The following is a 22,343-nucleotide window of genomic DNA, read 5'->3' on the forward strand; positions in this document are numbered from 1 at the left end:
ACCTGGCATGCATGAGACCCTTGCTCTGATCCCTTAACAATGGACACAAAGAAAGGAGGGATTTACAAAACAGAGGTATGAGAAAGAATAAAGAAAAGAGCAGTGAGTGGAGGAAAAGGAGAGCAAAGGAAGTGTCCCAAACAGAAACAAATTAAGATGGAAGCAATAAATCTTGAAGTATTAGCAATCACAATAAGTAAACAGATGACAATTTTCTTGCCAAGAAGTAGGGCTCCTCTGCTTGAACTTTTAAAAACTATATTGTGTGTGTACATGCATGTATGTGTCTCTGTGTTTGCACTTAAAATAGTGGCGTGTGTGTGTGTGTGTGTGTGTGTGTGTGTGTACACTTAAAATAGTGCTGTGTATAGTAAACATTAATGAATTAGCTACTTTTACTTCCAAGAGAGGCTGTGAAACTAACCTTCCGACTTAAGCATCTGTCTTTAAAGAAACTAACTATACAGCCTTGGCAGACCACTTTGGGAAAGTGGGCTACAGAAAGCCCAGAGCTCACTAAGCTACACTTGAGAAACAAATTATACAACTTATACAACCTTTGCAGAACACTTTCTGCTACAGAATTGTTACTAAGTAAATGCATGTGACGAACCATACAGATGTGACTTGGGGGAGGGAGCAACAGAGAGTCCAGAGGCTAAGCTACACTCGCCACAGCTGCCAACATGCTTTTCTGTTTCAGCCTAACTCCCTTTGCAGGAAGTCCCATGGAGAGGAAATAGAACACTCCACAGTGTGGTTTGGGAGGTAAAGAAACTTACAACAGATCACCGAGTGTTGAAATCTCTAAGTCTTGAAGATTGACACAGGAGCAATATAAAGCATGTTACAAAGCACTTGCAGAAATTGCTAGGCTGGGGAAATTGTCAAAGGTCCCATGGGGAAAACGTTTAAGCAACAAGAAAGAACTCCAGAAAGAAGGATGCTCCTCAAAGGAGCACTATTAAAGCCTCAAGAAAAGGCTATACTGACTCAGAATAAAGACACCAGACAGAAGAAACTTAATTGGCTGAACCAAGTGCTGTATAATGACCCAAAACACAAATGGGAATTCAACACAAAGTAGAAAACTAGGCCAGCTTTCTAAAAGAGGCACAAAGAATATTTATTTAAATTTCTATCCTGACTCCTTCCAAAAAAGATTTGGAAGTCTCAGGTTCCTTAAGTTCCAAGGAACACAAACCAGAGAAGACAAGTGGGAACAGAGTCACAGTTTGGAGGGAAGGTGACATCTCTTTAAAGAACGCAGAAGGAGGAACACTGAAGACTCCAATGTCCACATACAGTGTGGAACTGGAAAAGTTCTGCTTCCACAGCCGCAGGCAAGCTCCCTGACAAGGCACTAATGAAGGCCTTTGCTGCCACGACCAGAAAGCAGAGCACCAGATCTCCTGCACTTACTGTCCCATGAGTCTCAGGGCAGCAGCCCACACACCACCATCTACTTGGCACACCGCTAGGTGCTGAGTGGGAGCCAAGAGGAATATAAACCAAGACCCTTGTCCCCAGGGAGCACATGGTCCACCCACCCAGAAAAACTGAAAAGAGAACTCTCAAACGGGCTCAGTCTGAAAGAGACCAGAGAGGGGAAGGGAAGGAGAGAATGAGCAGGAAGGAAAGGGAAAAGGTTGGAGCTGTGATTACCACTTCAGTATAACCTCAACAGGTGAGGACAAAGGTCAGGCATGCTAGCCAGAGGAGACTCTTGGGCCCGTTTCTTGAAGGGATCCCATGGCACTGCACCAGTGACAGAGGTCTCCAGTACACCACATGCCAACAGTGCAGTGGCTGTGGCCAGGTACAGAGCAGAGGAAAGGGCACCTGTGTTTTGAGAACAGGGCCCCCAGAATAGGAAGAGTGAAACTGAGTCAGAGCATTAGGAGTGAGAGGCCGGATGAGTGGATCAGGAGAGACAGCAGCAAGGATGGATGACCTGATCCTAGCTACACTGTCTGTCAGCAGCCAGCTGCGGGTGCCCAAAGGCTGGGTTCTACTGCAGGTGAGAAAAGCAATTCTAGGTCTTGGTCAAGGACCGTCAGCATGGCCTACTATTTCTTCCTCTTGCTTTATCGTCTCCTCTGCAATCTGCCTTCTGCCTCACTGCCTGGGTTTGTGGTAGCCAGAGAGCCGAGGGACCTTGGAGAGCCCTTTCCGTTGCTTTCACAGTGCAGGAGTTCATTACTTTGTCTGTCACGTACTCCTGTCACACGACCAGATGACCTTAGTCCTATCTCCTCCTTTTCAAGGGAGGAAACTGAGGTCCTGAGAGGCTGAGCTGCTCTCTGATCCTACTCTGCCTTAACCCTGTGGCTATTTAGTATCTCACAAACAACCAGAGCCAGGTGAAATAACTGGCTCTCTCAACATAATTAGAGCAAAGATCACACACTCAGAGACAAGAAATGGGGGATTGCTCCACACGAAAAGATGATTTAAAATGTACGGTATCTGAGGAATCAGCCGAGTTAAAAGAGAAGCCCTGGCAATTATTTCTGTGAATTCGAGGAGGATTGGAGGGGTTAGAAAAGGGTAACTGTAGCTTTCAGCAGGCCTGGATTTCTCAAGTTCAAAAGCAGCTGTCATTTGGTATCTTCTCGAACACTGAGTGCCTGATAGGCAGAGCTGCAGTGTAAGGAATGCAGATTCCCCTGGGCTACTCCAAGGTTCACGGTTGTGTCTCTCACGTGGAATTGTTTCTAATGTTACCATCACCATTATCATCACTGTGCCCCAAATGCTAGCCTTCTTTGGTTTCAAGCCCCAATGTGGAGCGACACCTCAATAAGCCAGTGGTCCTTTGTAAAGGTCACTGGGAATTCCAAGCAGCTAGAATAGTTCATGGAAGGGTCTAAGGGCTGACCCAGGCATAGCACACACCTTCAGATATTTGGGAGGCTATGTCTGAGCAAGGAGAAACATAGATACACAGATTGCCTATGTACTGGGGTTTACAGCTCACAATCCCACATACCCTTGTGTACAGATGCAAACTAAGGCACCGAGATATTAAATACCCTGTGAAAGGACCAAAGAGCTAATAAATTAGGGCTAAGTCCTGACTTAAGTCTAGGCCTCAACATGCAAGCCATGTTTATGTGCTCTACAATGCAGGGACACACTGGTTAGCCATCCACCCCTCTGCAGGCAATTCTCCTCTCAGGAACTGAGCTGTCAACTACTGGTTACTTAACAGAAGCACCTCTAGTCTCCTCCAGGAGACTGGTCAGCAGCTCAGGAAGACCAGATCTTTCTCTTCTCTTTCATTCTCTATTCCTTTGTTGAGGTTTAAGGGATCAAACTAAGGGCATTCTGGGTGCTAACTAAACAAATGCTGAGCAACAGTCCCAGGACTTGGTTTCTTAAAACAGATTCTTGTTATACAACCCAGTGCCACTCTATGTGGTGGGCCAATTTTTCTAAATTGCCAAGTCATTCCTCCTGTCAGGATTAACGACAACCTAGTCTTCCTTTTTCAGATTCTACCAGTTTATATGAGGCTGTCACTTTTCAAAGAATCACTAATAGCCACCATAATGATGTACCACACTAGATTCTAAGCACACTTCTTAAGCTCTTTAACACTGACAACCCAGTAAGGCATTATCAAACTCCATTCACAAGAAGCCCTTGACAGTGGAGATGTTAAATAACAGCCAAGGGCACAGGCACTCAGAACAGGCGCTGAATGTCTCATCCCATCTGTCTGACTTGAAACTCATGTCTTCTCCTCCACCAGAGCAACTTCCCAGGCTTTAATGTGCCCAAGAATCACACAGGGATCTTGTCAAAGGAAATTCTGCCCCATAAGTTCTAGTGTGAGGCCGGAGATTCTGCATTTCTAATAGCTATGGGTGATACAGACGCTATTAGAAGAGAAGCCAGGACTGTCTGTCACGGCCTAACTTCAAGTCACATCCATTCATGTCCAATTATTTTCAACTATGTTAAAGCAACATTTCATGTCTATGAAGTTACAAGTCATCCATCCATACATCCCTCCCTTTTGCACTGACTCTAGTCAAAACAAGAAGAGCCACAACACTCTAGTATCTCTGGGAATAATCTAGAGAATACCGAGAATTCTATAGCCAGAGCAGTCTTAGGCAAACAGCTCTTGGCACCAACTCATGTGCCTCTGGCCTGCATTCATTCCAACAAGCTGGTCTTCCAAGACACTCACACTTCCCCGGCTGCTGCCAATCTAACTAGACCCAACAAGGTTCACTTTCAGGGCAAGCTGCTCCTTGCCTAAGGTGAAGAAGCAGTCACCAGGACCTGGTTAGGCCTCTGAAGAGTCACGGATGGCACACTCAAGCCATAAATATATGCAGAACTGAGTACAGGGAACAGATCTTGGCTTATGCCACTATACATGACCTACTGTGGCATTTCTTTTCTAAACACAATACATCTGCTTCCTCCATACAACTCAACTTCTCAGCAGCCTACCAGATAGAGCCTGGAAGCTGCCCTCAATAGCATTCAAGGCCACTATTCTCTTCTGTGGTGTCAAAAATTAAAACTCAATGTCGTATGCTGCCTTGGAATTTGGCACTATTGGGAAGGCTTCAAAGGACCTAACCTCAGTCCCTCTCCTAACTCAGCTCCAGGTCACTCAGCAGAATAATTTTCCTATCAGAGACCACGTGCAGCTCCCAGTTGTCCCTCAATTTCCTCCAAAATTAGCTGAAGAAGCCAGTCCTGTCTTCTGAGCTCTACAAAGGCTGCGTCCCACATGCACTAGGTGCTCACTGGGCTCCTGCACACTGCACACTGTATTCGCCCTCTAACTGTCAGGCTTTCTGTGTAGGGCTAACCCCAGACTCCTAAGACAGCCTAGAGTAACCTGGTAAGAGGGGTCTCATCAAGGGGTTGAGCAGGAGGCAATTAAAACATCGTTTTTGGCCAGTCCACTAGACCTGCCCTTTTCCATATCCTTTACTTTCAAATGCCAATGCCACAAGCACAGGACAAATGTCTGGTGCATGCTAAGTACTTTCCACCCCCTGTTTAATCCCCTAACATCCCCATCAGATGGAAAGCTCACTATCTCCATTTTATAGTGGAGGAAATTGGTATCCAGCAAGAGAACTTGCCCAAGACTGCACAGGAGTCATTAGTGTTAGGGCACAGCTCAAATGCAGATCTTTGGCTCCTTTCCCTTAAAAAAAAATTATTTATTATTGAAGGGTGGAGGTATGTTACAGAATACATGTGGAAGTCAGAGGATAACTCTGGAGTCAGTTCTTTCCTTTTAGCTTTATGTGATATCCTAGTTAACTGTCACAGCCTAGAGTAACCTGGGAAGAGGGGTCTCAGAAAACTGCCCAGATCAGATTGGTTGATGAGTATGTCTGTGGGGAACTGTCTTGATTGCTAGTTGATGGAGGAGGGTCTGGCCCACTGTGGGCAGCAACCTTCCCCAGGCAGCTGACACTGGGCTATAGACAAGGAGGCTAGCTAAGCATGAACCTGTTTGCAAACCAGCAAGCAGTGCTCCTCCATGGTTTCTGCTGTCAAGTTTCTGCACTTGAAAACTCAAGTTTTCAAGTTCCTCCACTGCTTTCTCTCAATGACAGACTATACACTAAAATGAACCCGCTCCTCCTTAGCTTCTTTTGGTCAGTGTGTTTTAGGACAGCAACAGAAAGTGAGCTAGATAGAACATATGGTGTATGGGATGGAGCTCAAGTCACCAGACACACTCAGTGCCTGTCTCCTCTAAGCCTTCCTCTCAGTTCCTGGCTCCCTGCTCTCATTTACAGCCTCAGTTTCCCTGGTTGCCAGGTCTCCCCAAGCCTCTCCCAGGGGAGATGAAGTGCTAGCTGGCCTGAAGGCAGTGCCCATTTGAGGAGCCTTACTGCCCTTTGCTAGAGACCGAGTGACGCTATGCGTCTAGGAAAGTGCTCCTGGCACAGGCCAGATAGCTGGCTGCCAAGAAACTTTCCCAGATGGCTTGAACTTAATTTACCAAAAGGTCTGACTTGGCTATCAGCCTTGCAGACACATTAACCCTAACCTTGCAGTCTCACAGTTGGCTGGACATCAGAAACATAAATAACTCAATATAAATCAGAGAATCAATTCATAATGTGAGCTATGCCTATTCTTTGCAGTTATCTGGGAAAAGATAGCTGGAGCAGAAAACATCAGAAAGCCCTTTACAGATCACAGATGAGAACAAAAGAAAGTTGGATATATGAAACTGACATTTAGAGAAAACCCTGTAAATCACCTTGGTCATTAAATAAATATCTGGATCCAAATTCAGCAGGCAAGTTTTAGGATCAAGGTACAATGCCAAATGACAGTGTCTTGTTCTTTCTGCCACTGAGGTCCCACACTCTTCTGCAGCCTGGTCTCTCCTGTGATAGGTACACACAGAACTCTGTTGAGCACTGGCCATGAGTTGAGGTTTTGATGGCTCCATCAGAATGCAAGGATCTCACTGACTTTGGCCAAAACCTTTCTTTTGCTCTGAGCATCTATCTGTTGCAGATCAGATCTCTCCCTTTTCCAAGTTGCCTAAGCCCAAGGAAGCTCCCAACTCACTTCAAACTAGCCTCCAGCCTGTTCCCTTTCATGCTGCCAGCCACACATTGGCTGCAACAGACTCGCCCCCTCATCCCCACTCCTCCCTGGCTTTCTCCACACACCTCATTCACAAACTACTTGGCCTACCTTCCTGTCATTCATCACCAGATTAAAACTTGGAAATTAATTCATCAACGTATACCACCATGAAATGATCCTTTCTAAGAAGGTAATGAGAGCTGAGTGTGGCGATGCCTGCAACCTCAGCACACAGAAGGCAGAGGATGGTGAGTCAGATGTCAGCATGGGCTACCCAGCAGGATCCTGTCAAAAACTAAGAAATAAAATTCAGAAAACTGCAATTAGATTATGCTTAGAGACTACATAACTCAACCATATCCATTCATGGATGAAGGGACCAACAGAAATTAAGTGGCCTGCCAAGTCACTCATGTATCTAAGTAATGCTAGGGCCAGAATCAGGATCCCAGTTTCTGGATCTTATGCTTATATTTGGGCCAAAACTAAAACACCCAACAGAGGCCCTCAGCAGGGAGGGCTCTGTGTCATAGAACTGGACATGGTACACAGCACATTTTTTACTCCTTCTTTAGCTATGATTAAAATACCAACCATTGGGGCTGGAGAGATGGCTCAGTAGTTAACAGCACTCGCTACTCTTCCAGAGGACTTAAGTTTTATTCCTAGTATCCACATGGCAACTCATAACCGTCTCTAACTCCAGTTCCAGGAAACCTGATGCCCTCTCTGGCCTCTGTGGGCACCAGGCATGCAAATTGTGCATAGATATACATGCAGGCAAAACATCCACACACATTAAAAAAAAATAAGAACATGAATACAATTTGGAGGCAATTAAATCAGGAATATTTTTCAATGATAAAATTTAATTGGGAAGGAGTTTTATGACACAGGACTCTCTGATAAACTTCCTTGGAAAACTCCATGACCTGGGTAAGTCACTTTAATTACTGAACTTAACATCTTAACAGTGCTGTTAACACTAAACACCCAGTAAGCATTAAAGAGAATATGTGTCTCATGTAGCCCAGGCTGTCTTCAAACTTGTTATACAGCCAAGGCTAACCATGAACTTGTGTTCCTTGTTCCTTATCTCTCAGAGCTGGAATTTTAGGCAATGGACCACCCCAACTTAGATGCTCACATTATTTAAAAAAAAAATGCCAGCATATTAATGCAAAAGAGGAAACAATGAGCTGGGTACTCACGAGGCTGAGGAAGTATATACTGGCAAGTCATGTGGAGCCTACCTGCTCATCTAGACCTAGACCCTTTGACAAGATGGGAATATTTGCGGGTGGAGAACAAAGTATTTTCTTGTGCCGCTGCTTGACATATCAATTATATAATTACTATACATATAATAAATATATACAATAAAATCCCTAATAGAAAGAAAGCACACGTCCTTTAGATACATTCTAGAATTCTGTCAATGCAGAGAAAGCAAGTGAAATGTTCACCTGCACTGTATTCAAAGTAATAGTATTAATGGTAAAAAACAGACAAACAAACAAAAACAAAACAAAACAAACAAACAAACAAAAACCTCTGAATACTTAAAATATTCCAGGAAAGGTATCCTGAGTCCCAGGAAAGGCTCCAAAGCTACACAGAGAAACCCTGTCTCAAAAAACAAACAAACAAACAAACAAACAAAAAACAAAAACGAGATTTTTAAGTAAACATGGTATAGTGCCATATTGGGGAATATTATGCAGCCATTCAAACAGGCTGTTGGCTAGGGTATAGTTCATCAGGAGTATGCTTACTTGACTATCGTGTTAAGGGCCTGGACTCAATACTCAGCATTGGACAAAGTTCTCTATGAAACCAAAAGACAAGTAACCATAGACAACAGAGAACCTGGATATCATGTCATCTTAGCTTTTCAGAGCCAGGCATGGCCAGCACATACCTATGATCTGCGCACCTGCGAAGTGGGGACAGGAGGATCAGGAGTTCAAGACAGCCTAGGCTACATAAGATCTCACACACAAAACAACCAACTCCTCCATTATCAATGCCATCACTGTGAAAGTAAAAAGGTAACTCAAAACCATTTCTTAGAAACCATCGATATGAAAAGGACAGCACAGCAGAATTAGCTTTCACAACAACAAAAGGACCAATAAGCCAGCCAAAAGTGAGCAAAGGATTGGACAGGCCAAACAAGCAATAAGCACAGGAAAGGATGCATGCCAGGCTGTAAGGAAGCAGACAAGGAGAGAAAACAGTGCTGCTGAGCATGTGGCGGGGCTGGAAACCTACAGAAGTGCGGGTGGGCATGTGGATGGTGCAGCTGCCCTGGGAAACCATGTGGAAGTTCCTCAAAAAGCTAACCACACTCACCAGATGTAATGGTGCACACCTATAATCTACCACTCAGGAGGCTGGGGCACAGAGTGAGACTTTGTCTCAAGAAAACAGTTAAACACCAAATGACTCAGCAATTCCATTGCTAGTATACATGCAAGAGAGCTGCAAACACATCCACACAGAAACTTGTGCAGTGGTAAGAACTGGAACACTAAACCCAGCAGACAGTGCCAACAACCAAATGCACACACATCAGCACAACACAGAATAACATTCAGCCTTAAAAAGAAGTGCATGCTTGCCACATGCTACATACTGCATGAGAATGTCCACAGAAGGCAAACTCACAGGGCCTGCAAAAGGGTGAGTGGTCACTACAGACTACAGGGAGGAACTGAAGAGTGTCTGTAATAGGACTGTTCTGAAGTGATCTAAAAAAGGTCCTGAAATTAGCAAGTAATGGTTTCAGACATTTAACCATACAATTTCAACTGAATTACATCTAAATAAATTAGATCTAATAAGTTAATTTTAATAAATTACATATAAATAAATTTTCTGAAAAAAATTAGACACTTTAAGATTTTTTAATAGTGTGAAGGAAATGCCTTTTTTTTTTTTTTTTTTTTGTCTTTTAATTTTTTAAGATAGGGTCTCATTGTGTAGCCCTAGCTAGCCTGGACCTTGCTATGTAGACCAGGCTGCCTCAAATTCATGGAGATCTGTCTGCCCTTGCCTTATGAGTGCTGGAATTAAAAGCCATGTGCCACCACACCCAATATGTGCACATGGGTGTGCACACAAACACAGGGTTTCATGTATTCTGGGCCGCCTTCCAACTCCCGATCCTCCTGTTTCCACTTCTAAAGTGTTAGCTTTACAAGCATGCACCACCATGCCCAGTTTGGGAAAATGTTCTCTATCTACGAAATGGAAAACAATCAGTATCTGATGGAATCTAAGTGCAGGTGTACTCTAAAAGCATGTGTGTGTATATATGCTAGGCAAGTTCTCTACCACTGAGCCTTACCTCCAGCTCAAATATGTACTATATAGTCAGGGAATTTAAAAAATAGAAGCCCAGGGCCTAGGGGTGTGGTTCAGTTGGCAGAGTGCTGCCTAGCATGCCCAAAGCCCTGGATTCTAGCCCCAGCACCATATAAACAGGTATGGTGGTACATACCTATAAACATAAACCCAGAACTCAAGAAGCAGAAGCAGGAGGATCAGAAGTTCAAAGTTGTCCTTGGACACACAGTTTGAGGTTAGTCTGGGATACATGAGAATCTGTCTTTTAAAAAATTAAAAACTTTAGAAACCCAGGTAAGCCTGTGTAGATGGTTTCAAAGTCAGGGTCTTCAACACAGTTCACTCACTAAGTATTTACACTATTACATATCAAGTGCAGTAAACAAGCCATATGCCAGAGCAGAATTTCCTTAAGTGTAGGGGGGGCTTAGGCCTACACTGTGTAGGGAAAGAGAAGTCCCAAATTCCCTACGTTACCCACAGATGCCCGACTGCATCATTTTCTGGGGGGAGGAGTTTTCTCTCCTCAGGTGTGGCTTACTACACAGTGTGGTGTGAACTCCAATTGAAACACAAATTATGTTACAAACTGTGGAATCTATGTGGCTGTTTCCTCACTTCCCAAACAGGGCTACTGAAAGGCTGGGTGAGCATAGCTAACACACTGACTGCCAAGTGCACAGTACATGCTCAATCAACCAAACAGCTGCTAGTCACCATCATCAGCATCACCTCCTCAGATCCTCAAGGAAACAGAGACTGGAGAAAAAGGGGCTGGAGAGATGGCGCAGTGCTTAAGAGCACTTCTGCCCTTCCAGAAGATGGTAGCTCCTGGAACTCTAGTTCCAGGGATCTGATGCTCTGGCCTCCCCTGGCACCTGCACAAATATACACTAACCTACACATATGCACACAATTTAAAGTAAATCTTTAAAACTATTTAAAAATTTAAAAAGAAAATTAAGGATCACTGGGAAGGCTGGTTTCCACAACTCCAAGCTGGGAGCAGACATCTGATTCCTCCCTTGCCTCTAACAACCACCCTAGGCAACTAATTGCTTTTCTCAGATTCTCTCAATTTCTAATGAAACTCTTCTTGAGGCGTTCTACAAAAGACATCGACGCAAAAACATTAAAATAGCATAGCAAACTGCTCATCGCCTCTTATCGTCTGAAACAAGCGATTCTGCAGGCCTATTACAACAGAAGGAGGCTCTGCAGGACTTAGGTGCCTTTCTGGGCACGCTGCTCTGATCCAGTTCATCCAAGATTACTCTTCACAGACTCCACTGAAAAATCCCCTGAGCAGCACAGCCGCCTAATGAGCGACTGGGGATTGTGACTGCATTATACTTAATGCCAACTTTCCCATCTTGCAGTCAAGAGTCTCAACAAGCAATCACTGCTTTAATGCTTTCAAATCCAGCCTCTTAGGTGTACAAAAGACCCTTGGCTTTGTCACTGATAGGCCTTTTGTTCTGACCTGAAAACCTGGATGACTTACAAGTTCTCATAACTTGATTATCTGAATACATCTTTCTTCAGCAGGGAATACATCTGGACTACACATTTAACACAGGGCCAAGCTCTAAACTCCAAATCCCCATCTAATGTACAAATGAAAGCATTCTGGCAGAGACCCAGTACTCCACTAAGTACTGTGATTCCAGAGGCTGTGCGCTCAACAGTAAAGGTCTGGAGTGTGCTCTCTAGAGATAGTGGCCCAGGGGTGAACACCAGCTTGGCCCCTTAATGAGCCAAGACTTGAAGCAGGTTGATTATTCTTGGGAACTCAGTTTCTTCCTCAGTAAAATGGGGATGACATCAGGGCTTGCCTCATGAGGTGTTGCAAGTTGATACATATTAGCAGCTCCAGTAGCCTCACAGACACTCATCAGAGTGAGTTGGTATTGCCCAGCACAGGACACTGCTTTCAAGGAGAGAATATAAAAGTTCCCCTGCTGAAATGTTTGTTTTTATTACTGTGCATCATCATTTTTAAGCTATATTTTTATTTTTGATATATATGTCAGATATTACATAATGGCTTTTGAGAGCAAAGACTTGATACAGTCCTGCTAATCATCTAACACAGCTGATTTGGGATGAAAGACAGTTAGGAAAGGGAGATGCAGGATAATGTGAGGCCTTTCATAGGAGCATCAGGCTATGATCTGAGAAATTTCATACAAAACCCAGAATATAACAGGAATGAGGAAGTTCTCAGGTGACCCTGGCCCAGTGCTCACATTTCACAGCTAAGTGTTTTATCTTGCAGTTCCTTAATGTTAGAAGTCTAGGAAGATCCTTCCTGTTTCCTATCTTACATGTGCAGATGCATCTCACAGTAATTGGTCCAGGACATCCTGTGGAGACCTACCATTCCTCACTGATGGTCAACTGGAGCTGGGGATTAAACCCAGAGTATTAATACTGAGTATAAATACTCACCCCAGCCCTGTCTATATTAAATTCATAGTAATAAATAGCTGCTCCTTGGTACCCATCTGTATTGATTCTAGTCCCCTACAGTTATCAAAGCCTTTGGATGCCCAAAGCCCACAGAACATTGTGCAGAACTTCAAATAAGCCATGCACATTCTTCTGTAAGCTTTCATCTCTTAAAGATGCAAATGCTGCCGGGCGGTGGTGGCGTACGCCTTTAAACCCAGCACTTGGGAGGCAGAGGCAGGCAGATCTCTGTGAGTTGGAGGCCAGCCTGGGCTACCAAGTGAGTTCCAGGAAAGGCGCAAAGCTACACAGGGAAACCCTGTCTCGGAAAACCAAAAAAAAAGATGCAAATGCTATGTAAACAAGCTGTATTCTTCCCCAAATATTGTCAATGCAAGGTTGACTGAATCCATGGATGAGAAACCCATTGGCAAACAGGGCCAACTGTATATTCTAAATGGTAAGCAATGAGGAAAACAATCTGTAAAGATGAAAACAGTTGTGAGGTTGCCATAGGGACCCATCTATAGTAGGTAACATGTATCAAGCATTTCTTGTGCCCTAAGCATGGTAGTAAGTATCATATACAAGTGGTCTTATATAATCTCTTCAAAACCAGTGAGTCAGTTACTAATATTAACCTTTTTCCACTTAGTAAGTGGAGGCCTGGCAAGATAAAGGGATTTGCCCAAATAACCAAGTCAGTGAGTGCCAGTCAGTAAATGAACCCACACTGTCTGATGCCAGAGATGAAACTGTTCTCAGAAAATTATAAGGTCCTAGGCTGAGAACCTCAAATTCTATGAACCTTGGCATCTTAGCCTTCTCACATCTGGACAGCTTGCCATTGCTCAAAGGTGCAATACGCACACAATAAACAAGGTGGTTTTAAATAACAGCACTTATCTGGCATGCCGAGGCCCCAGATTCCATCCCAGCACCAACGAGACTGAGGATATGGTAAAACCTACCTATTCTCTGCTGTGTGAAGCCCTGGCACAGAGTAGACCTTAAATGCTCTCACAGGCTCACAAGCTGAAGGCTTATACTTCAGAACAGAGCTACTGGGAGGTGGTGAAAATTTAAAAGGTGGGGTATATGGGAAGTCTGGGCACTGGGGTATATCTAGAGGGGATAGACAACTCTGTTCCTCCACCTGCTCTTAGCCTCACCACAGGCCCCAAAGCACAGGACAACTAACCAGGGACCAAACCAGGAGCCCTAGACCTCCAGACAATGAGCCCAAACTCTTCTCTTTGTGACTTGCTATCTCTCGGGTGTTCCATACAGCCCATGCCCAGTTTCCCAGAAGTGGCTGTGAATGGGATATGCCTGTGCACCCAGCAGAGCTCTGCTGAGCCCAGGCCAATGCCCTTCATGATGCCTGGCACTACATCGACAAGATACTTTGCTCTCAGGAAACTCATGGCCCAGCTGGGAAAAAGAGTCCTCTCTCTACCTACATCTGCCTTTTCTTCCACCTTTGTAAAGAAGAACGGAAGCACAGAACAACTCCAGACGCCTGCCTTTCTGCACCATGTCCTACCGCAATGCTCAGATCGTTCAGCCCTCAGTACCCTCTGTGTGAGCGCCACAGAGCCACGTCATTCTCCTCTCCTGTGCTGGTAACTTCCTTTGTCTTTGAAGAACTGGGAATTGCTTTTATCTCGAGCTTTCCCCCAGTCCACCACAAGGGAGTATAACAAGAGGGTTATCTTAAGGAACTAACAAAAAAAAAAAAAAAAAAAAAAATGCAAAAGTGTAGCTTCTCCACTGCCTTTAACTCTGGCAAAGAGCCTGTGGGATTCCATCATTATTTGCTCAAAAATGTTCAAAGAGAAACACAGAAAATTTCATCCTCATCATGCTGCAGCCCAGGAAAGAAACCCAGAACTCTAGGGGCCAATTACTCCACCGTCTGGACTTTGACCTTCAGAAGTCTCCCTCTGGTTTTAACCTGCCTGGAACTGAGGGCAACTGACAGCAGAGGGCCAGCTGAATGAGCAGCTTGTGTCCAGGGTGGTCACACTTAATGACTGCCAGGCCCTCAGAGAAACACTCAAAAGTTGCAGTGCCATGCCAAACCTAAGGGCTAATCGAGCAAATTTCACTGTCACTTACTTTAAAGTCACTACCTTCGTGACTTCGTGACATCAGGCTAGGAGCCAGGCACTCAGAACAGGGGCAGCCCTGAGAAAATCAATCACTACCAACGGCTCTAATAAAACCAGAGGGAGGAGCCAGAGCAGGCAGAGCGCATAGAGGCAGTGAAGCATGATAAGGGCTGCTGGCTGCAGACAGCAGTGAGAAGCATTCTGGATGGGAGGCTCCTGCCAAACCTGAGACTACAGCCAGGCTGAGGACAGCACTCCCGTCTCCCTCCCTTCAGCCTTTCCCAGGACAACTGAGGCTGAACATTTGAAGAAGCCTTACACAGAACTAACCTAGTTTAGCTTTGCAGTTCTCATAAGGAGCCTTCAACATGTGCTTTCCAAAGCCTAAGAAGGAGCTCAGCGCCTTATCCTCAAATTAATACACTGGGCATTTTTCTTCGCAGTTTTTAGAACTGGGCACTGAGAGAAGTTGGAAGACTCGAGCTCAGTGGTAGGGCACCTCCTAGCATGTCCAAGAGGCCCTAGTACCACCTCAACAGTAATAATTTTAAAAACAAGACTAATAATGGGGACCTTAAATTATAAAAGTAAACACATACAAATACCACCAAATGGACTCAGTAGGTGGTATTTATTTATATATACATATATGTAACAATAACATTTCAGAGGTCATGAAGTTGAGAGGTTGTCAGGTGACATGGGAGGAACAGGAAAGGGGAGATTGTGGTGAGGAAATGATGTAAACACACGACTTTTGTATGAAATTCTCAAAAACAAAATGCTCAAATAATCAGTACCAAAGAGCTAAAAGCTGAAGTCATTTTGTACAATGGACAAGGGGCTACTGTATGGCATTTTCTTTGAAATGAAGATTGGCTCACAGGCTGCACACTTTTACTGGAGCAAACTTGAAGGACCCTACTTGTCTTGAGTAAAACCTGTATTCACTAGCTTCGACTTTTGGTTAGGATCACAAAATATGAAAATCTAAATAAAATAGATGAAAGCTCCATATTCAGGCAAATATACCAAAGGAGGTGGGGGGGGTAGGGCTAATAGTATCCGATGCCTAGTGGCTGTCAGGGGCACACAGGACTAGTTATGTAAACACCTAGTTTAGTGCACAGTACTTTGTGTGTGTTCAACAGTAGTTTCTATTCTGCTATTGTATATCTGGGCACCAGTGGCTGCAGATAGAGGTAGGTGTACCTGGGTGTGGAAGCAGCAGGGACCTTCCCAGGCCTCTCACTGTTACCCTCTCTCGTTTCCCCTTTTCTAGTGTGTTCATCTATTTAGTGGGTGGATACTGACTGCTTCCTAAATACAGGACAGAGTGCTAAGTACTGAACAGGAAATGGTAGAAACAGACAATGGAAGGGCCTTTGATGGGGCAACATCATGGGATGAAATACCCTTAAAGGGTAGCTATGAAGCATCTGATTACATGCTACAAGGCTGTTGCAACATTAGGCACATAGGTCATAGTAGCTTTAACCAGAGAGGGAGAAAGGGGAGTAGAGACCAACAGAAAAGCGGCTTCTACCACCATCTCCTGCTGACACAAAGAGGCAACCCAACTAGATTTTACCACTCTGCAAGGTGATACAATGTAATACACAATCAACCACCATGTCTTACACATTAAAAAAGAAAAAAAAATCACACCAGGTCTATCTAAACAATACAAAATGAGCAGCAGTGATGAAGCTGTGTGATAGGGTGTATGGAGAGCATGTGCAAGGTTCTGATTTTAATCCCTGGTACTGAAAAGAAAGACATCAAATATTTAAAAAAGAAGAAACAATTTAGGTTTGGTAGCCCATTCTAGTAAGCCTAGTACTTGGAAATGAAAAGGTAAGAGAATCAGGAATTTCAAGGTCTTCCTTTTGACATAGGGAACCCAAGGTCAACCTGCGCCACTTGAACCCATCCAATGCAGGCAGGCAGGCAGGCAGATCTGTTAACAAGGTCGCTAAGAGACACCATTCATATCTCATTAGTCTTCTTTCTGTAAGGCACTAACATTCACAAGGCGTTTTGAAGCATGTTCTTAAGTTTATCCATTATGTCTGACCACTTCATATGAGAAACAAAACCTAAAAAAGGACTTTGAAAATCCAGGTCAAGGGCCCCAGATCTGTACAGTGACCGACTTGCATGGCTTCAGTCTGGTGTTACATATGACATTCATTATCAGCTCTGCTCCTTTTGAGGGGTCAAGGACTCTGAGCTCTGATTAAAGTGATGGGCTCTTCTCCTGGAAGAATGGCATTCTTGAGGATTTATAGGCATCTTCAAAGGATTCATAGATCATCAGGAGTCAACATTCCCCTGGAGATTAACAATGTCAGTTTTTCATGGTTTTTATACTCCAGTTACTCTGTGTAAGGAAACGAGTTACTTGGTGTCAAGGTTTTCAGGATCCAAGTTAAGTAATGTCAGGGAAACAGAAGGAAAGTCGCTTTCTTTCTTTCCTCTACCTCTGTTCCCTGGAGGGCTGCCGGGGCCTGACACTGTGTGCTCTCTGTGAATGAATTACTGTACCCTATGCACAGAGTAAAGAAAATGACAGCTTCATTTCTGAACTTAAATGTCCTTAATATTTAATTCCTTCCTGGGTGGTTAGTAGCTTGCTTCTCCACATTATCCAGAAGATGGCTTTGGAAGGTAAGCTACTGGAAGTTCAGAAAAGTACATACCCCAATTCAATTTCCTCGGAAAAATCAAAATGCTCACAGGGCTGAGAGTTGAGAAAGGCTCAGGGGCCAATGCCTTCCCCCAGGGGTGCTGAGGAGGGTAACGGGGTACAGAGAATGAAGCAACAGGGCAGACCAATTCCTTTTTCAATCTATTTTCCTTCAGTTCAGAGCATCATCTCAGACAGACAGCCCAGGAAAACAAGCTGCTCTTTGGTTACTCTCAGTCTTCCTCAATCTGTAAATGCAGCTGAGTGTTGCCAAAGTGCGGCTTGTTTTCTTGGGCTGCCGTCTGCACTGATGCTCTGAACTGAAATAAAATAGATTGAAAAACAAATTGGTATGCCCTGGCTCCTCCTGCAGTTTCATACCATGCTTCAAAGCTGGCGTTACCACCTACTCTTTACTGGAACCCAACAGACCCAAATCACAAAGTAGAAACAGCAAAGCTCAGATGGAAAGGTCCCACCCTAACCCAAAATAGCAATTTAATTCTGGGCTTGCAGTTCAATACTGCATTAACATGCCACTCTGTGGCCAGATCACAGCTCCATTTGCTGGCCTGGATGACATCTTCTGATGACATGCCTAACATGGTTACTGCATACAGTATAAAGTAAAACCTGACATCCATTCTTCCATATGACAGCTCCAGCATTCCATCGATTTAGCACAGCCTATTGTTTCTCATGCTCTTGCTCCGTTCACACCTATTCAAAAGGTGTTTTTCAAGTATTCCACACCATGGTAAAGATGCTATGCTTTTGTTCTTTGAGACAGAGCCTCATGATTCTAGCTTTTTTGTGGGCTGGCATCAGACTTCAGAGGTCCACCCTCCTCTGCCTTCTGAATGTACAGATTAAAGGTGTGTGCCACCATGCTTGGCTTAAAGGATGCTACTATTAAAAAGAGTAGAAAGGAAACCCACAACCAGCTGCAAACACACCCGAGAGTCACTACCCAGCATTTCCTCAAAAAGCCTTAAGAAAGTGCAGATATTGTGGCTGAAGGTGCAGCTCAGGCTCCTAGCATATGTTTGGTGTGGGGCAGACCTCAGTTCCATTCCCAATGCCCCCCAAAATGCAGGTATCCCTGATGGAAGAACACTAAGAGTTCTAAGCTGAAAACACTAACGTGATGAAAGACTTTCTGCATAGCTTGATTTTAAAAACTTCACTCTGTGTTGGTGGAATGGCTCAGTGGACTGAAGGCACCCACACAAGTCTGTGACCTGAGTTCAATCCCTCATGTGGAACCACATGGTAGTAGGAGAAAACCAACTCCTGTAAATTGTCGTCTTTCTTTCACAATCACACTACAAAGTCCAGGCACCTACACCCATCCACACTCTTCTCCCTCACCACACACACACACACACACACACACACACACACACAAATGTAATTTTTAAATAATTACATATAAATATATTAAATTTAATAATAATTTTTAAAAATTTTAAATATTAAAAGAACAATTAAATTCTATTGGGAAAGCTGCCCTCTATGCCCTTAAACACTAGAGAAATCTATCTCCTCCTCTCCCCAAAAGGCAGAAAACCACATCCTCCCGCCCCTCACTTTGCTAGGAACATGTCTGAATTTTCACTATTATTTAATACATCTGGGGTAAAATTTGGATTAGTCTTTCCAATTAAATGCAATTACATCCAATAGTAAGCACACTGTACCCCAGCATTCCACACTGGGGCAAGAGCAACGATTTTTGGAGGAGGCCCCACTGTAAGAACAGACAAAAACTCTGCAATATGCCAAGCCATCCAGCTCTACCAGTGCTCTTGGTGTAGAACAAATTTCAAATATTTGCTCAATGGGTGCTCAAGATTTGTATATTACTATCTTCCTGAAAACCAAGTTGTGGCACTGGCTAGCAGCTGAGGCCACAAAAGTAAGATGTGGCATTACTCTTGTGGACTTCCCAAGCTGGCAGGAAAGACAACAGATGGAACACAGCACGGCATGATCTGTTTACTTCAGCTCCATGCTCCCTCTGTACAAACTATGCAAACTGGCCATCTCTCCCCTGGGGAAATGTCAATCCTAACACTAGTTGTGTCAAGACTAAGTGGCAGTTCACATTAAGCTTCAGTGCCAGCATCTGGCACAAAGAGATGCTCAATGGGTATTTTATTGCTATGATGCTAAGAGATAGGTGTTTGAAATTATTTTTGTCAGATAGGCTGGAGTAATGTACAACTATAATTCCAGCATTTGGAAGCTAAGGCAAGAACTCAGTTAAAGGTGAGCCTGGACTGCACAGCAAGACCCTGTGTACCTGTCTATCACCCAAGCCCACTGAAGAATTTAAATTCCACAGAGACAGAGGTCATGGTTATCTTGTGCACTAATACATGTCCAGGAATGTATTGTATCTGCACACAGTAGCAGTGAACTACTGATTAAATCCACTTATGCAAGCACAGATATTAAACAAACCAAATGAAACAACTGTTACATGTGTGAGGGGGCTGGGAAGGGGGCACATGCCTGTAATCTCATCACTTGGGAGGAAGAGGCAGGAGGATCAGGAGCTCAAGGCCAACCTTGGCTATAGTTTAGGACAGCCTGGGCTACAATGAGACCAAGTTTCAACAAACAAAAGACAGGTTGGGAAATACCGTCACAGAAGAACCATGTCACCATGACCGGTGGGTACAATTTATGCCATGTACCAAAAATTTGCACTTTGAGATTGCTGAAACAGCTACAGCCCATACCAAGATTTGGATACAATTCCAAGGAATAACACTCCCAGAGGGAGAAAAATTTAACAGTCGGAGGCAATCTGACCTAAGCTACAAGGGGTTCCCAGTGACAGGCTCAAATTGCCAGCCCTATGTCCTAGTATACCCTAAAACAGCTTAATTACACTTCACTTCTTTTGCAAAAGAAAAATATTTGCAACACTATGTGTAAACATAAAGTAGATAGATGGTCTATAGCACCCACTGGGCATATGGTAACATTGCAAAGTATGAGAAACTACTGGCTTGACCGTGTCATGGAAGCCGGGGTACTGTGCCAATTGAACACTAGCTCAATCTACTTATGCCTCGGGACAGGGTTGGCAAACTTCTATAAAGCGCCAGAGAGAAATGATTCCGGCTTTATGGACCTTTCCATCAAAGCCGAATAGAAGCCAAGCAACTGCGAGCACTCCCCCGCCCCGCGGCGGGGAGGCGGCCAGACAACACATCAACAATGAACATGGCTGCGTCTCGGTGCAACTTCACTTCTGGGAGCTGAAGTTTTATTTCATATGACTTCTATTTCCCCACAACTATTTTTAAACGGATAAACCATTCCTGTCTCGCAGTAAACCAAAGCTGAGAGCAGGGACGGGGAGGGAGGGATCCCTGGGAGTGCGGGTGTCGGCTGGCGCGTCGCAGGGAGCTGGGTAGTAAGGCCGGCAGTTGCCAGGCAGGGTCCCGTGTCCTCCCGCAGGTGACCACGACCGAGACTACGCCCGGGGTGAGGGCCATCCCCCGGGCCACGTCCAGAGAACAGCGGCGGCTGTGACCGATGGGAGCCCCGCGGAGCTCGCCACGTACGTAGCCCACAGTGCGCAAGGGTCCCGGGGTGCCCCTCACTCAGGGAGTCTCTCGGGCCTCCGCCGCAACCGGGGTCTCCACGCGGAGTCCCAGCGCCGTTTCTATGGTTACCTGTTCAGTACCGATTCAAACTGCCGTTCTTTATTGACAGCGCCATAGAGGACACGAACACTCCTGCCCGAAGGGAACAATAAAGCTTTCTCCATTCAACAGCGCCAGAGACGCCAAAAGGCAGCCATCTTGGGGCCGGGGACGCTGAGGGCAGAGGCCCGGATGTACTCACGCTACAGTCACGTGCCGGGGGCGGTCTCGCGAGAAGGCGGTGCCTGCATCACGTGAGCACTCGCCACCAATGGTAGGATCTCAGTACAAGGTGGCGCGTAGTCTGTTCTTGACCTCTGACCTTCGCCACAGTTCCTAGGGAGAAGTTTACCCGGTATGGTGACTGACCCCTTACCCCGGGCAACTCCGAGGTTAGCAGCGAGGAGACAGCAAAGGTTTCTTTCCGTTTTCCATAACAACAAACACAGTCACGTGCGGGGCGGGAACGTGACTAATTCCTGGACTGGGCTTGGCGTGAGTTGTTCGCAGCGATTCTTTTACCCTTGTTCTCTCCCGTTTTGCTCATAGCTCATAGCAGTACACGCTCGTTTAGAACCCGGATCCGGGCGTCCTGGCGGTCAAACGTTTGTGTGTCGGCTTCACTCAACATTAGAAGTCCCGTTGGCGCTGGCCCATGAACACTGTCCCTGCGTCACATCACCTTTTTGTCCCCACTACCGACGCCCAGATCCAAGCTTCTCGTTAACAGTGTCGAGCTCCGCCTGTGATTACAGCTGTCCATCGGCAGTGACAATATTCCGCGGTCCCCAGCACTGTCGCTGTCAGCCAGACTCAATGCAGTGCTGTTTTAATGGACCAGAGCTGCCACTTAAATTGCTGCTGTCACCTGGCCTGTCGTATTCACTGTCACTGTGCGGTTTGCACCCACTGCCAGGCCTATAAACTTGGAACAGTTCTGCTCACTAGAGTACTCTAGTTAGCTTTTCTAGTTCATTTCTGTTGTGATAAAATACCCTGACAAAAAGCAACGTAATGAGTCAGACTTGGTGGCCCACCCTTTAATCCCAGTGCTTTGGAGGCAGAAGCAGGCAGATCGCTGTGAAGCTGAGGCCAGCTTGGTCTACAGAAGGAGTTCCAGGACAGCCAGGGCTACATAGTAAGATGAAGGAGGAGGAGGAGGACTAAGGGAAAAAGATTTATTTCAGTTTACAATTGTAAGTTAGTCCAGAGAGGCCAGAGCAAGATAAGGACTTCCGACAGCTAGTTGCATCCCATCCACGGTCAAGAGCAGAGAGAAGTGAATGCACACATGCTTATTTGCTTGTGCTCAGTTGGATTTCTCACACAGTTCAGGACCCCTCATCTGGGGAGTGGTGCTGACCACAGTGGACTGGGTCTTCTGGCATTGGTTGACTCAAGACACCCCCAACACACGTACACACACACGCACGCACGCACACACACACACACACACACACACACACACACACACACACACAC

General features: G+C 45.1%; 1 protein-coding gene across 4 annotated transcripts in view; it reads right to left on the bottom strand.

Moving 5' to 3' along the window:
• Positions 1 to 21,069, bottom strand: part of Zbtb40 (zinc finger and BTB domain containing 40) — a 73,802-nt gene extending 52,733 nt beyond the window's left edge. For 3 of the 4 annotated variants that reach the window (XR_004944216.1, XM_036178073.1, XM_036178075.1), the window contains exon 1: positions 20,892 to 21,069. The gene's annotated coding sequence lies outside the window, so the exon portion shown is untranslated. The remainder of the gene's footprint in view (positions 1 to 20,891) is intronic. The other variant, XM_036178074.1, reaches the window with a different exon arrangement.
• Positions 21,070 to 22,343: the final 1,274 nt, after the last annotated feature.

This window comes from Onychomys torridus, chromosome 2, assembly GCF_903995425.1.
Source record: "Onychomys torridus chromosome 2, mOncTor1.1, whole genome shotgun sequence".
Taxonomy (NCBI): domain Eukaryota; kingdom Metazoa; phylum Chordata; class Mammalia; order Rodentia; family Cricetidae; genus Onychomys; species Onychomys torridus.